Source organism: Erinaceus europaeus, chromosome 15 (assembly GCF_950295315.1).
Source record: "Erinaceus europaeus chromosome 15, mEriEur2.1, whole genome shotgun sequence".
Lineage (NCBI taxonomy): Eukaryota > Metazoa > Chordata > Mammalia > Eulipotyphla > Erinaceidae > Erinaceus > Erinaceus europaeus.
Genome location: NC_080176.1, coordinates 3342581 through 3358226, shown reverse-complemented (window position 1 = coordinate 3358226; position 15646 = coordinate 3342581). Strand labels below are relative to the sequence as shown.

Here is a 15646-nt window from a genome sequence, read left to right as displayed (position 1 = left end):
CCAGAGTTCTGGACATGGATGGCACCAGAATTGCATCTGAAACCTCTCTCTTGTGCTGCCCCACTACCATCTTGCTGGCTACCCTGCACTTCTGAATTGAGCTCTTCCTGTGCTCAGTTAGAAATGACTTGTGTAATTAACTGCCTGATGTCCTTAGGTATTGGGGAAGGGGCCCTGTCTGTCTCACTGCTGTTTTGCCAGGACTGGAAGGTACAGGGATCTTTCCTGAGCTTCCAGAGGCTCCCGGGTGACTTCATTTCTCAGTTGTGTGGGTGAATATGTGTGATCACTTTTCTGCCAGTTTGCCTGGATGGGCTGTGTTCTCCGACAGAGCTGTCCCCTGGAGCCTCAGCTCCCAGATATCTCCTTGGCCTGCCTGGTGAGAGCCTTCATCTGGAGAGTCTGCAGCTTCACTCATAATTGAATTGTTTTTCCGAGAGAAGGAAAAGCCAGTTGAGAGTTGGTAGCTCTTCCTTTCCTCCCTCAGGAGCTCTGGGACTTGGGAAACCAGAGGCAGAAACCAGCTGCCGGATTCCCTTAATCAGGAGAGCTCTGGGGGATGTTTGGGAAAATGTCAGTGCTCAGGCTGCCCAGACTTCATTAATTTTTAAGTCTCCTTCCCTTTTAGGGACAAACTTTCCTGGGAGTTCCAGTCCAGTGCTAGGTTTTAACTTGAATTCAGGCTGGTCTGAGCTGTGGGTATCCCAGCTGTTCCCCAAGCGCCCGGACAGAACAAAGAGCCCCAGGACTCTGCTTCCCCCCCCTCTCTCTCTGCAAAACTCAGACATCATCTGCAGCTGCCACTTGGTGTCCACAAACCCTTAACCGGTGATCGCCACATGCAGGAAAGATTCTGGTTCCAGATACAGGTTTCCAGTGGCCACTATAGCCCTGGCCAAAGAGCTGGTCTCTAGCCTCTGTGCCAGGAGCTGGCGCCAGGAACAGCCTTACTCCCTTCCTAGAGAAGAGTCACACGAGGAGAGCCACTTATTCCCTCTCTGAACTCATCTCCCGGACAGGCCCTCGAGATTCTGCTCTTTGCACCCCGCCCCTTCACGCCAAGCCCTCCAGTCCTACAGGGGCCTCTGTTCCCAGTAGGCAGCTCTAATGGGCATGGGAAAAAGCTTCAGAGGCTCAGTACGCTCGGTGGCAGGATCTGTACTAAAACCCTACATTGTGGGCATAGCTTTTCAAGTGAGGAGCCAGAGGCCGGGCTAGGGAGATTTCTGCCTCTCTCTCACTCTTTCTCTCTCTGTAGGGTCTAGGTCTTGCAACAGATATGTGATACCATACCAATGCCTCCATACCTCCATACCAATGCCCACTTCTCCGTTCTTTCTGCTCTGGGGAGATGGAGGGGGTACACACACACAGGCAGAGCCAGCCTAGACTGTTCCACAGCCATGGAGCTCCCGCTAGAGTCTGGGTGCTTCTGCTTAGTGCCAGGGCTTGCACCTAGGGCCCCGCCCAGGGTGAAATGCTTGTCTTCCTAGGCGAGCTATGTCCCAGTGCTGAGCTCATTCTCTTAGCTAGCTAGCAAGGGGACAGAGCTGGTATCTGAACCAGGTCTGTCCAGTGTCTCTGCCTGAGCTCCTTCCATCATGCTGTGTAGACGGATAGGGTAGCATGAGAAGGTGGAGAGAGACCAAACAGGGGGGAATCCTCATTTAGACAATCTTAGCTTGGATTGCTCAAGAGTGGACCCTGAGTTGAGGATTTGGATGCAAAGGGTTATGCGTGTGTGTGTGTGTGTGGGGGGGGGAGGGTTGCTGAGAAGGAGGGAGTGGGGAAGAAAAACTGGAGGAAGGAGGCTGGTGAAGGGAAAAAGGAACCCAGAGTGATGCTAGTATTGTACTATGAGTATTTGTTTATGTATATATATATTTTTAATAATTCAGGGGCTGGGAGTAAACCCAGGGCCTCCCTTAGGCCTGATTCAGCCTGGCAAGATGGTCTGCCTGGTTCACTTCTTTCCCTCTGGATACCTAGAGAGAGAGAGGGAGGGAGAGACACCACAACACTACCCTGCATCCATGGAAATTCCCTCGGTGCCATCCATGTGGTGTTGGTGAGTAAACCCATAGCCTCATGCATGGCAAGGTGTGCGCCTGACTCCTGCTGGCTGAACTACTCCCTGGGCTACCCTCTTTGGAATCTGCTTTTTCACTGTTTCAAAGCTTACCTTAACAAAACCTAGTTATTAATTAGAGACTTGAGAGAAAGGGAGAGACAGCTGAGAGAGAACCAGCACATCACTGGCACATGCTGTGGTGCTGGAGACTTGAGACCCCATGCTTCCAAGTCCATTGCTCTAGCTGCTGCACCACTTCCTGGGTTGCCAAATCTTACTGATAATAGAAATAGTGATCTAACTAGTGTTGATGAATGCTTTGTGCACCAATCCTTCTAGTTCTCACTACCACAAGAGTTGGAGACTGTCATTGTACAGAAGTTGTGGAAGAAAAAAGTATGGTTGGCAGAGGGGTGACTCCAGGCCCTGAGTCCCAAAGCCAGGACACAGTGGTGGAAGGCATCAAATCTGGGTCAACATGTTTTCAAAGCCAAAATATCCCATCTCCCACCTAAGTGAGCTTTAAGCCAACCTGGAAACTGGGACAGGCTTTTCTACTGCCTCTGTGAACAGCAGACCCTTGTCAGTGAGGGACCCGTGTCTCGCTTGACATTGGGTTATGAGGAGCTGCCCATTTCTTCTTTCTTTCTCTTTTAAATTCAAATTTATTTATTACTGGGTACAGACAGAGGGAAACTGAGAAGGGAGAGGGGAAAATAGCGGAAAAGACACAGAGATGCCTGCAGACCTGCTTCACCACTTGTGAAGCTTTCCCCCTACAGGTGGGGAGCAAGGGCTTGAACCCAGGTCCTTGCACGCTGTGATGTGTGCACTTAACCAAGTGTGCTTGCCCCCTGCCCCACCCCCATTTTTTGTTTCAGTGAGATCTGATGGGTTCTCACTTGGACCTGCTTAAACCAGGAGGGTCACTCAGGGGAAAAGGTGGACATAGCCCAAAAGACTCCCACAGGCGCCAGCTTGTAACAAATCAGGCCAGTCCATTAGGCCTGCCACTGACACAGAATGGATGACAGTTCCCAGACCTCATACTTAAGCTAGGAGCTATCTGCCTGAATGATGTCACCGCATAGCGTTTGAAGCTGCTAATGTGATTATCTTGACGCTGGAGAAACAGGACTGAGTCGGCTTCCTAATAACTTTCTTTCATCTTGCAACTGCATTTTCATCTCTGATTTCCCTTCTTGTACAGGGAGCACCTCCCCATTTCTTCTCGGTGCCTGTTGTAATATTAATGCTGATACGAATTGCCTTGCAATGTTGAGGCGGCCGTCGGAGGCTGCCCACCCCCAACTCCTTGTTTTCTTGAATAAAGAGTAATAAGCAAAATGGCCTACCTTTACATTTTGGGAAAATAACATCTATTTAGAGGAACTTTTGATGAAAGTATGCTTCTTTCATTTTGGGTCATCTATTCCAGCGACTCTAGCTTTTATTTCCAGTGATTTGACAAGACCTCTCAGTGGCATGCACATTCCTGAGCCCAGTGGCCAGCCTTCTAAGAATTCTGGTCCCTGCAGGAGGTAGGAAAAGGTAGCTCCCTGGTGCCAGGGTTTCTGGGGGTCTCTGGAAGCAGGAGACCTTGCCTTTGATTCTCTCTCTAAATTTCATCCATGGTTTAATGGGGGAGGAGGCTCCTTGTCTACAGTACCGCCAGGCCTCCAAGCACATTCTCTCTGGTTGTGAAAGGCCACCCGGTGACAGCGCATTCCAGTCTTCACATAATCTGAGCCTGGTGGGGCTCCTTGGTCTCTCCCCTCAACTCCTGCAGTTGTAACTTCAGCCCCTGTTCCTTGCAGATTCTCAAGGGCATCTGAGAATGAAAGATCACAGGGTTTTAATTTTTTAAGTGAACAATGTTTCCATCTCACCTCCATCCCTCTCTATCCTCACTGCAGCCCTCCGCAGGAGAACAGGGCAACCAGCCATGATTCTGCTGGATACTGCAGCCACCAGCGCACACAGAGCCCTACTGTGCACCAGCTGCACCGCAGAACCTCTATGCATGTCCTCACTGAACGCGTCCTTGCCTCGGACCTCCTGTCTCACGAGCGAGGAGGCTGACACACAGGATCAGTGATGTGCATTTAAGGCGAGCAGAGAACCTATCCTCCTGACCGCCTGGCAGGTCCTCTGGGGTCAGAGGGGTGAGACTCCTGCTGTACCCTTTCTGCCTCAGCTTTAATTTATTGTCTCTGTGGAATGTTTTGTGAGTTTGCTTGTCATCCTTGTGCAGGGGTCCTGCAAATCTTCTCCCTGTCCTTCCTCCTTTAGTCTGTACTGACAAAGAAAGTACCTCTTTATGTTTTTAACAGTTTATTTACTTCCTGTGAGATGGTGAGAGATAGATAGATAGATAGATAGAGTGAGTCAGAAAGAGAGAGAAGCTAGAGCACCACTCAGGTGCATGTGTTTCTGGGGATCAAACCAGAAGCCTCAAGCATGGATTCCTAAGCTCTACCAGCTGAGCTGTCTCCCCCCCAGGCCTTCAGGACACTTGAAAGGCACTGAAGGTACTCTCACAGCCCAGCTCTGGGAAAGGAGGGTCTCCATGAAGCCCAGTCCCGGTATCTGTGGCGCCCCAGCTGTTAAGTTCATGGGAGCCTTGGACAACTCTGTTGGGGCTACAGGGCTTGGAAAAGAACAATTTAGACAAGGGGGTGGGACTTGGGGGTGGGCCAGGAGCCTGAAGTTTGTCACCCCAGACTGTGTGCCCCTCTTATGTAAACGAGAAGGAACGTGTGACCTGGCGAGATCCCCACCCCTGTGGTCACTCTGTGCAAATCGCAGCTCATGGTGGGCTGGCCACAGGAAGGTTTCTACCAGGCAAGCCTTTCCTTCCTTTCTTAACCAGGGCTGTGGCTTTTCTAATGACACAGTGTTTATTTATTTTTGTGATTACTAGGCTGACACTTTAGCCTTGAGGAGAGAGAAAGAGAGAGAGACAGAGAGACAGAGACAGATGGGGGAGCACCAGAGCAAGGAAGCTTTCCCCAGTGCCACTGTGGTACTCCCAAGTGGTGCTGGGGCTCAAGGCTAGGTCATGGCATGGCAAAACATGCCCTCTACCCAGTTACCCAGTGAGCTAACACAATTACCCAATGAACTATCTAATGAAGTAACCACAAGGATAGCTGTGTGCAGGAGGGAACATATCTGTCAGGAAGAGGCTCATGAAAGCGGGTGTGTGTATACAGGGGTGTCTCGGTGATGCCCGGAGATGTTTTTTTTCTGGACCCGTCGGCTTCAGTATGTTCTAGATTGAGGCCTCTCTGAAGACGTTGAACATGGTCTTGGGAGCAGGTTAGGCCATGGTTTAGCCTGAAGGCTTCTTTGGTGTCTGCAGAGCCTCAGACACCCTGTGGGTCACCCCTGTGGGTCAGAGGGTTTTGTGGGCCACAGAGAGCAGCCCTTGAATCATCTTTCTAGAAGGCACCCACGTCAGTCAGCCAAGTGAGTCTCCCTTTACTGCCAACCGCTGGCCCCTCAGGTGACGGTGGTGGGAGTGGAGAGTGCACTCTGTCCGCTGGGCATGTGGATGGAGGCGAGAAGCGCCAATTGGCCCGGTGCATGGCTCAGGTTGCTGTGCTCCGGCCACTGGCTGATCCACACCTCTGGCCATGTGGGCAGGGGGCCATGAGGGTGATGTCCTGGGACCTCCTGCTCCTGTGCCAGCAGAGGAGGGTTTGGGCTGGGCCCACCCCTCCACACCACAGTGCCATTGACCTTCTCTCCTGCCATCCTAGCAGGAGGGATCTCAGGACTGTGCAAGGCCACTGTCTGGTCACAGGAGGGAGGCAAATGTCTTCCCTGAGACAGCAGTCAGCTTACAGGAGCTCACATCCCTTCTGCAGGGATGTGAGGTCAGCAAGGCAGAGCATACTCTGTCCAGCCATGCTGGCTGCAGGCTACCATTCTGGGACTCTTGCTTTTCAAAAAGATTTATGCATTTATTGGCAAGATTTAATGTGTGTGTGAGCATGCATATGAGAGAGAGAGAGAGAGAGGGAGAGGGAGAGGGAGAGAGAGAACAGAGCACCACCCATCCTGTGCTGTGAGGTATTCAACCTGTACTCTCGTGCATGGAAGGCATGGCTCTACCCACTGAGCTACCTCCCCTTGAGACCAGATATGTCCTGTCTCTTGGGACTGGGAGATAGCTCACGGAGTAAAGCACACACCTCACATGCACAAGGACCAGGTCTGACCCCCACCCCATGGGAACACAACAGTCAGCACTAGGGGAAGCTTCCAATGGCAGAGTGGCACTGTGGTATCTCTCCTTTTTGCTCTCTCTCTCTTTCCCAAGTATGACTTGGCTTCAGTGTCTTTTCCTCTTATCCTTCTTTTCCCTTTATCACTGGGAGAAGGCCCACAATGGAAGAAAGTTACAGGCAGGGACCAATCTCTGCTTCATTTTTTCCATACCAGGGCTGTTTGCTTTTTGAGACTTGAGCATCAAGCCCATGAAAAGTCCCTGCAAGGAGGGAGGGGAGTGAGGGCCGGGAGGAAACTCTGTGTCTGCCTGGTCTCTGCGTGTGTTCGTGTTTCTGCATGTGTGTCTCTTCATCTGTGTCTGCATGTGTGTCTCTCTGTGTCTTCATCTGTGTCTGCATGTGTGTCTATGTGTCTGCGTGTGTGTCTGTGTGTCTTCATGTCTGTGTCTGCATGTGTGTCTTCATGTCTGCATGCCTGTGTGGGAGAGAGGGAACTGCTTTTGCTCCAGGAGACAGATCCCCACTGCTGACACCAGTAGGAGGAGAAGGGGACCAGCCAGGCAGAGAGCAAGAGGAAGAGCACTGGAGCCAGGCAACAGAGAGCTCCAAGGGGCCAAGCCCAGAGCCAGCATGGCAAGAAGGACTAGGAGAGAGGCTGTGAGGGCTGGAGTCAGGGAGGGAGAGGTATAGACTAGGAGGGAGGGAGAGAGGAGAATAGGGGAGGGAGAAGAGGCTGAGATGGAGGCAGAGAGGGGCCAGTTAATGGGCCCCTCCTGGGGAGGCAGGCTTGCAGCCCAGGGAGGACATAGCCTTCATCAGAGGGGGCGGAACTCAGACCTTCTGTCTCCCTACTTGTCAACAAGCGCTCCCAATTCTGAGGCCTAGCAGGGTAAGCAAAATAAATATGCAAAAAAGACTTTTGAGACATTCAGAGAACATTTTAAACACGAGTTTAAAACACAATAACAGGGTCAACATGCTTTCTCTTGGGAACAAGTCTTCCATTTGGAACCTTTTCTTACTTCCCACTAATAGGAGCCCATTCAGGCAATTTTCTTTCTTCTTTCTTTCTTTCTTTCTTTCTTTCTTTCTTTCTTTCTTTCTTTCTTTCTTTCTTTCTTTTTAAAAGGCTCATTTGAAAGCACATTGACCTTTCTGCATATTTTTTTCTTTCTATAGTCTTCCAAGGTGAGAGCAAGACAACAGCTCATGGTGTAATGTTGCTTGCCAATTTGAGAGGAGAAAAAGAAACAAAAATATTCAGGGGAGTGAAAAAGGAGACAGAGATGCTGAATAGGAGATTGCTAACATCAAGGGCATCATGGTGGCTGGATGTTCCTGTTTACCTGGACTCTCTGGCTAGAGCCGGGAGAGCTCCTGGCCTGACAGTGACTAGCATGTCACGCCAGTGAAACAGTGAAAGGAAAGCTGCAGAATGTGTGTTGGGTGAGGTTGGGGCTGTGGGCAGAGTTACATCGCCTGATAGAGTTTGTATGTGACCATGTGGGAGGCCCTGGGTTCAAGCCCTGGTTCCATATGGAAGCATCATGCAGCAGTAGAAGCTTCCTGGACTGTGAAGCAGTGTGGTGTCCTGTCTCCATCTGAAATGAAAAGAATGGGGAAGCCCCATCTGTGTGTGTGGGGAGCTTCACGAGTCATGAAGCAGGGCTGCTGGTGTCTCTGTCTCTCTCCCTTTCTCCCCCTTCCCTCTCAATTTTTGTGTCTATCCAATAATAAATAAAAATACTTTCTTAAAAAAAAGAATGCAAAAGTCAACCTGGGACTGGTGGAACCATATGTAAAGGCCCCATTACTAAAGAAAAGAAAAGAGAGGATAAGAAAGGAAAAGGAAAGAAAGAAAGCAAGAAAGCTGAAAAGTCTGTCGGTCCAGATGAATGATTAGACGCCATGCTTTGGAGGACTCTGGGGGGCCTCAGAGAAGCTGGGGTTCTGCATTCCCTGTCCTGGTCACCCAGCTCTGTCCCACGGGCCCTCATTTCTCTCTGCTGTATAAATCAGGGCTTTGGGGTTCAGATAGCCCCGTCATCAACCCACTGGCCAGAGGAAGCTCCTTCTGCTTGTTCTGGTCCCTGGAGACCAGGCATGTGGAGAACTCAGCCAGAAGCTGGTGCCCTTGTGATGAGGAACCTGGGCCTGGGTGCGGGCATGGGGAGGGGGCACAGCAGCCAGCTGTGACAGGAAGCCAGTGACTAACCCTGCTCTCTCCCATTCCAAGAGGGTTGAGGATGGTCATTTATTTCTTTGGGAGACAGTCCCAGGAGACCAGCCTCCACCTGGCTCCGCTTCCCGGCCGCACGCTCCCCAGGCTAAATTGCACGGAGTCCAGCTGCTTCTGGGCATCTGGTTCACTTCAGTGGTAGGAAAGGAGGGTGTAACGGGGTGGGGGCCGGAGTAGTTCTGTGCCCTGGCTGTGCATGTACAGGTTTACGGTGCTGCTGCAAAGGCCCAGGGTTGAGGGAGAGAGAGCTTAGCTAAGAGAGGGTAGCACTTGCACACCTGAGCGCCTCAGTGCTACTTGTATTAGAGTGGCGCTCTGCTTGTCTTAAGTGAAATAAAATGGATCTTAACAAAATAAACCTTAAAAAAAGGAAGAAGACATAGGAAGTAAAACAGCGTGTTTGGTCAGCTGGAGAGCAGGAGAGCAGGTTGCGGATCTGAGGCTCAGGTGATGAACTTCATGCTGGTGTCTGACTTGGGGGGGCAGTGTGGAGTAGGAACATGCAGGACAGATGACCTGGGTGTCTCTCCCCCAACAGCTAACGACTTGCCTCTGAGAGGAGCAACAGTGCCAGGGACTGCTCAGACCTTCCCTGCCGTGCCCAAGCATGGCTATATTTTATGCTTGACTTTCTCTCTGAGGAAACAGTCAAAGAGAGGTTAAGTCTGTTGCCCAGGGACACACAGCTGGTCAGGAGAGGAGCTGGGATTCAATCCCAGGCAAGTTGGGTCCTGAGTCTCTGCTTTGAATGCTTTGTGGTCTCTCTCTCTCCCCCCCCCCCTTTGCCTCCATGGTTATTGCTAGGGCTTGGTGCCAGCACTACAAATTCATTGTTCCTGGTGGCCATTTTTTCTATTTTATTTGATAGGACAGAGAGAAATTGAGAGGAGAGGGGAGATAGAGAGGGAGAAAGATAAACACCTGCAGACCTGCTACACCACTTGTGAAGCATGCCCACCGCAGATGGGGAGCCAGGGGCTCGAACCCGGATGCTTGTATGGGTCCTTGTGCTTTGTACTATGTGTGCCACCACCCTGCTTCTCCCACTGTGGGTGCTCTGTTGGAAGGGGCTTCTGCTTTGTACTGTAGACGCTGTTGTATAATGTTCATGTTCCACACATGGAATTATGTAGACTTTCTTTACCCGTCAAATCTAAAGAGCTGAGAGTCTTCAGAGAGGCAGAGTGGGCTCTGTGACGTCTCTGTCCTGCACCCCCAGAGTGGTGAATGTGAGGAGGAGACCACCCCCAGCCCTGGCTCTGCTGTCAGACTGAGGCGGGAAGCATGTCCTGAGAGGGGCATGATTCAGTCACAGCAGGGTGTGAATTAGACACCACAGAGAGGCGCCAGGAGGAAGCAGAAGGCCTGAGTTGGGTTCATGGATCTTGTCCACTTAACATCGGGCCTCATTCGTGTGTAGGGAGTGAACCAACCTAAAAGGCGGGGTGCCCCGTGTCCTTGGGGTGTTCAGTTCTGGTCGCGTCTTTGCCACACTGGCATCTGCTGTGACTCAGAGTCTGCAGTTCACTCTAGTGGGTCTCGTAGGCAGAGACCAGCTGTGAGCACACTGACTACCAGTGTTTCCTCAGTGGCCAGGCCTCGTCCTTAGCACGTCTCCACAGAGTCGGAGTCTGGGCTTGAGATTCTGCCTCTCCAGTGAGCTCCTGGGTGACTCTGGGGCTACTGGCCTGTGTACCACACAGAGAGACGGGGAGGGTGAATGAAACTGTCAAAACACAGGCTGTTGGGGTGTGAAGCCTGGTTGCCCTCCAGTTGTGAAATCACAGCCACTTCACACTTCACAGGGTAATCTGAAGCTGAACCAGGTGAGGCACAGACTGTCAAGCCCAGGGACTAGTGCCACTGATTATTAATATCCCTCCTGAACCCCTCAGTGGCCCAGGAGTCAGTTCCTGTGGGTCCTCTAGGTCTTAAGGGAAGTGAGTCCCTTATTTGAGGTTTAAGGATCCTCTGGGGAATGAAACTGAAAAGCAGCCTGTCTGACTCCTGGGCAGGGCTTCTCAAAGCCATTTGGTGGTGGTCATTCTGTTCTTTTAAATTTGTATATTATTTATTTTACGGAGCATTGCTGGGGATTGAATTTGGGACCTCAGGACTTCAGGCATGAAAGTCTTTTGCGTAGCCTTTATGCTATCTTCCCAGCCCTCTTTTCAGTTTTTAAATGCAGCAACACTGGCGCCTAGTATGTATGTATGAGGTACCACTGCTCCCAGGTCAACTTTTTCACTATTTTTACTTTAAAAGAGACAGAGATGGAGAGAGAGAGGGAGAAGGAGAGGGTCACCTTAGCACTGCTCTACAACCCATGGAGTTTCCTATAGTGCTCCCACGTGGTGCTGGGACTTGAACCTGGGTCGTCACGCATGGTAAGGCACTTATTTTACCAGGTGAGCTATCTCCCAGCTCCCTGGAGCAGATCATTCTGTGTGCTGGTATCTCTCCTATGCCAAGCAGCATCTCTTCTCAACAGATGCCAGTAGCTGTCTCACCTCCCTCAGTGGCGTCAGATGGAAATACCTCTGAGACATGGCCAGATGTCCTGGGTGGGCCACATGGTCCCATTCTGGACTTCCTGCCTGGGGCAGTGAGGCAGGACTCTTGGTGTACAGGCCACTTTCCTGGTCACCAGGGAGACTTGATACTCTGAGGCTGTCTAAGAGTTGCTGAGACTCAGGCAGCGTTTGAGAGTCGTTGTTTCTAATGCAGTGACCAAAGAAATCCCATCATCTTTTAATGCTTGAATAGCTCCAACTCAGCTGTTACCCAACCTCAACCACTCTTTGAAGAAGTTTGAGCCTGATAGTACATATTACTGCTTACTTGAATTTCGTGCTATGAAATCATGCCTTTCTTTCTTTCTTTCTCTCTTTCTTTCTTTCTTTCTTTCTTTCATTCTTTCTTTCTTTCTTCCTTGCTTGCTTAATTTCTCTCTCTTTTTCTTTCATTCTCCTTTTAAAGTAATATCGTCAACACCATCTTAAAGTATGCTTTTATTTGCCTCCTGATACCTACATATAACAGCTTCTGGAATGTGGATTCATGATTTGCAATCTGTGGCCATTTCTATAGCACTGGGAATTGAAAACAAGACTCACCTCCTCGTCTGTATTTCTCTTGCATGCCTCCTTATGTTTAACTAATTTGAGGTCCTAATAGATGCACTTGTAAAAAGCTGCCTTATTTATCACCGGAGCTGCCCCAGCAGCTTCAACAGAAGCACACTGATCTCATTTAATTATTTGTAAAACCCATGTTCTGATTCAGTTGGCCAGACCTGGGGTGGCTTTTTTTTTTTTTTAAGGAAATTAAAGAACAAGCATCAGATAATTTATTAAGTGCTTAAGATATGCCACTGAAGTTTATTTCTCTGAATCCACTGCATACTTCTTGGAGGTATTTCATGTCATTTAGGATTTGGAAAACCCCAATTTTTTTTCTTATTTTTTTCTTGAGGAATTAATGTTTTACATTCAAGAGTAAATACAATAGTTTGTACATGCATAACATTCCCCAGTTTCCCATATAACAATACAACCCCCACTTGGTCATCTGTCATCCTTCTTGGATCTGTATTCTCCCCACCCACCCATCCACCCCAGAGTCTTTTACTTTGGTGCACTATGCCAATCAAAGTTCAGGTCCTACTTGTATTTTCTCTTCTGCTCTTGTTTTTCAACTTCTGCCTGAGAGTGAGATCATCCCATATCATTCTTCTGTTTCTGACTTATTTCACTTAATATGAATTTTTCAAGGTCCATCCAAGATCAGCTGAAAACGGTGAAGTCACCATTTTTTACAGCTGAGTAGTATTCCATTGTGTATATAGACCACAACTTGCTCAGCCACTCATCTGTTGTTGGACACCTGGGTTGCTTCCAGGTTTTGGCTATTACAAATTGTGCTGCCAAGAACATATGTGTACACAGATCTTTTTGGATGGATGTGTTGGGTTCCTTAGGATATATCCCCAGGAGAGGAATTGCAGGATCATAGGGTAGGTCCATTTCTAGCCTTCTGAGAGTTCTCCAGACTGTTCTCCACAGAGGTTGGACCCATTTACATTCCCACCAGCAGTGCAGGAGGGTTCCTTTGACCCCACACCCTCTCCAGCATTTGCTGCTGTTACCTTTTTTTTCTTTTTTTCATTTTCTTTTTTTTCTTTTTTTTATTGGGGAATTAATGTTTTACATTAATTTTACATTACAAAACCCAAATCTTAAGTCTCCATGGAAGCCCACCTGCAGAGTGAGTGGCCGGGGTGGCACTGGGCCTACAGACGCAGGGCTGCAGTTTGTAGCTGAGTGAGGATGGGAGGGGACACCCTCCTCCTGGCCCCAGCTGTCTGTTTGATGCCACGGTCTCTGCATGCAGGCCGGCCCTCTGCCTGCTGTCCTGTCTATCTCATTTCACACTCCAGCCACTGAGCAATAGCTGTCTGCTCAGAGCCGTGGAGAAACCCCTGCACATCCCTGTTCTTCCTCAGGGAAGCGGAGGGCGGCGACCCTCAGGGCAGGCCTGAACTTGAGACTCACGTGGATAAGTGGCTGCAGTCAGTATGGACCTTCCCCAAGTGGACGCGGGAATTGGGGGGCAGTGTGGTGTGCTGGAGAGAAGAGTGTGCATTTGGGGGTACAGAGTTGCTGGGGAGGGTGAGCTGGGAGGAGAAGGTCCTCAGGCTGAGGGTGCGACCCACCTCAGTGGTGCTGCCTCCCCTGTAGAACTCAGCAGGTCTCCTTCCAGTCAGGGCTCCTGGGTGACTGAACCTCAACTCTAGCTCTCTTCACTTTAACTGCAGCAGCAGGGAGTGCACCCGTGCCCTCCCACATGCCCAGGACTGCGAGTGGCCACCCCAGCCAGCTTTTCAGTCTGTCTGCTTGGAGAGAGGACGGGGAGAGACACTAGGGCTCTGCCCCTGCCATGGAGCTAGCTACAGGGTACTGCCCCTGGGGCTGCCAGGCAGTGCTGGGGCTCTCACTCCTGGTGTGGCATGCGCTTTGTGCTCTGAGCTATCTTCCATCCCTCTAACTCTCTCAAGTTGATAAGGAAACTTGTTAGTTCAGACATTTGAGAATTGTTAAGAATGACTTCAGGTGAGACTCGATCCAGAACCTCGGCAGTGTTACAACTCAGGTTTGCTGTCTCCGCCTCCTTCCTGTTCTCTTCTCCCCTTCAGGCTGCCTTTGCTCTCACGAAGGACAGCAAGCTCTGGTTTCCTGGCTCTGCCTCCTGCAGGAGGCGGTCACACCAACCCAGGCTTTCTGTCAGGAGTCTTGGGGCACAGTCTCATGGCTCCATTGGGTGCTACCATCACCCTGTTGCGACTCCTGTGTGGGGGAGGTATATTGCTCTGATTGGTCACACATGGGCCAGTGTATGTGCTTCATGAACTGCCCCCTGATGACTGAGTGGGGTTGTGACAGGAGGGCCTCTGTCCCAACCAGCAGAGGGGACACTAGCCATCAGCTCCAGATGATGCCACCAGCAGAGATCCTGCAGAGCCGGAGAGGAGCCCAAAGCTGAGAGGAGAAGATCCGGCAGGGCTTTCAGCAGCAGCTCGGGTCAAGCTGAGCTTCAAAGGGGAGAGAGTGAGTGGGTGGGCTGGGCAGACAGACGGAGGACCTGGACTCAGACAGACTTGAACTGGACTCTGGAGGGGTGAGGAGGCATTTTAGGTTTCTGAGCAGGAGGAGAACTTGCTAATAATGAAGTCTGATGGCAGTTGGGGAGGAGGGAATGTGGGTTACAGGAAAGTTGCTTCAGGAGGTTCCTGGGGGTGAGCTTTTGGCCCCCACATAAAGGGTCTACACTAGAGACTTGAGAACAAGATAATCTCTCTGTGCCTCTGCTTCCTCATCTGTGGATGAGTGTCTTCATCCGCCTGCCCCACCTCACAGGTGGCCGAGAGCTCGACGGCGTTGGGGTGTGAAGCACCACACTGTCCTGTTCATTCTGTGGCTGCTGCAAATGTTTGTCAGGTTAGAACAAAAGCGTCGGTCATGGCCTTTCCCAGAAAGCACTGCAATGAGAGCCTGTTTTGTGGGCTCCAGTGGTGTCTCTGCCAGGATGGAGCAGCCGAGTGTGTTTGACAAATGCTGGGCTCCATGCTGATGATGGTGACAGTAGCTATGTGCCAAGTGCTCCCCATGTGCAAGGCACTGCACTTTACCTGGACTTATTCATTTATTTATGTTTGCCTCCAGGGTTATTGCTGAGGCTCAGTGCCTGCACTATGAATCCACTGCTCCTGGAGGCCATTTTTTCCATTTTGTTGTCATTGTTGTTGTTATTATTGTTGTTGTTGTATTTATTAATGTCATCATTGCTAGATAGGACAGAGAGAAATGGAGAGAGGAAGGGAAGACAGAGAGGGGGAGAGAAAGACACCTGCAGACCTGCTTCACCGCGTGTGAAGAGACTCCTCTGCAGGTGGAGAGCCGGAGGCTCGAACTGGGATCCTTATGCCATTCCTTGCGCTTCGCACCACATGAGCTTAACAGGCTGCGCTACCACCCGACTCCTCTTAATTTAATTCTTAGGAATATCCCACAGGGGACACAGTAGGAAGTGACCAGGCTTCTACCGCTGGCTTCTCTGGATGCTGCTCTTTGAATCTTTGTGATACACGGAGTGTTTTTATCTGTAGACCTTCTCCGGATCTTTCTATTTTCACACCCCAAACTTCTAATTCCCAGGTGGAGAAAATGAACAATGTTTCTCCAGGTTATTGTCTGCCCCCCCATACATCTTAAGGGCATGAACCTCCTGTCAGGGAGACAGCTTCAAGCATAGCAATGGCAGTTAGTCACAAGAAGGTCTTTATCTGTAACACCACATGGGTGAAAGGCCAACCTGGTGAACATTTACCCCCAAAGCCACATGGGGGACAGGAGACAGCAAACCTGCAGAGCATACACCTCACCCTGCAGAAGGTCCTGGGCTTGATCCCTGGCTCCGCATGGAGCACCATGGATGGCACTGAAGTTGCTTCATGAATGGTGAATCGGTGCTGTGTGTCTCCCCTCTATGTCTGCCTTTTCCTGTCTCCTCTCTCTGTAAAGTAATGGAAAGTCAGGTGAGGGA

General features: G+C 50.4%; 1 protein-coding gene and 1 non-coding gene across 10 annotated transcripts in view; one reads left to right on the top strand and one right to left on the bottom strand.

The window, feature by feature from the left end:
• RBFOX1 (RNA binding fox-1 homolog 1) overlaps positions 1-15646 on the top strand; it is a 1765566-nt gene that overhangs the window by 70487 nt on the left and 1679433 nt on the right. The gene's annotated exons all lie outside the window — the stretch shown is intronic.
• LOC132533239 (U6 spliceosomal RNA) lies at positions 4281-4383 on the bottom strand. The gene has a single exon (XR_009545139.1). It is a non-coding gene; the product is annotated as a U6 spliceosomal RNA (small nuclear RNA).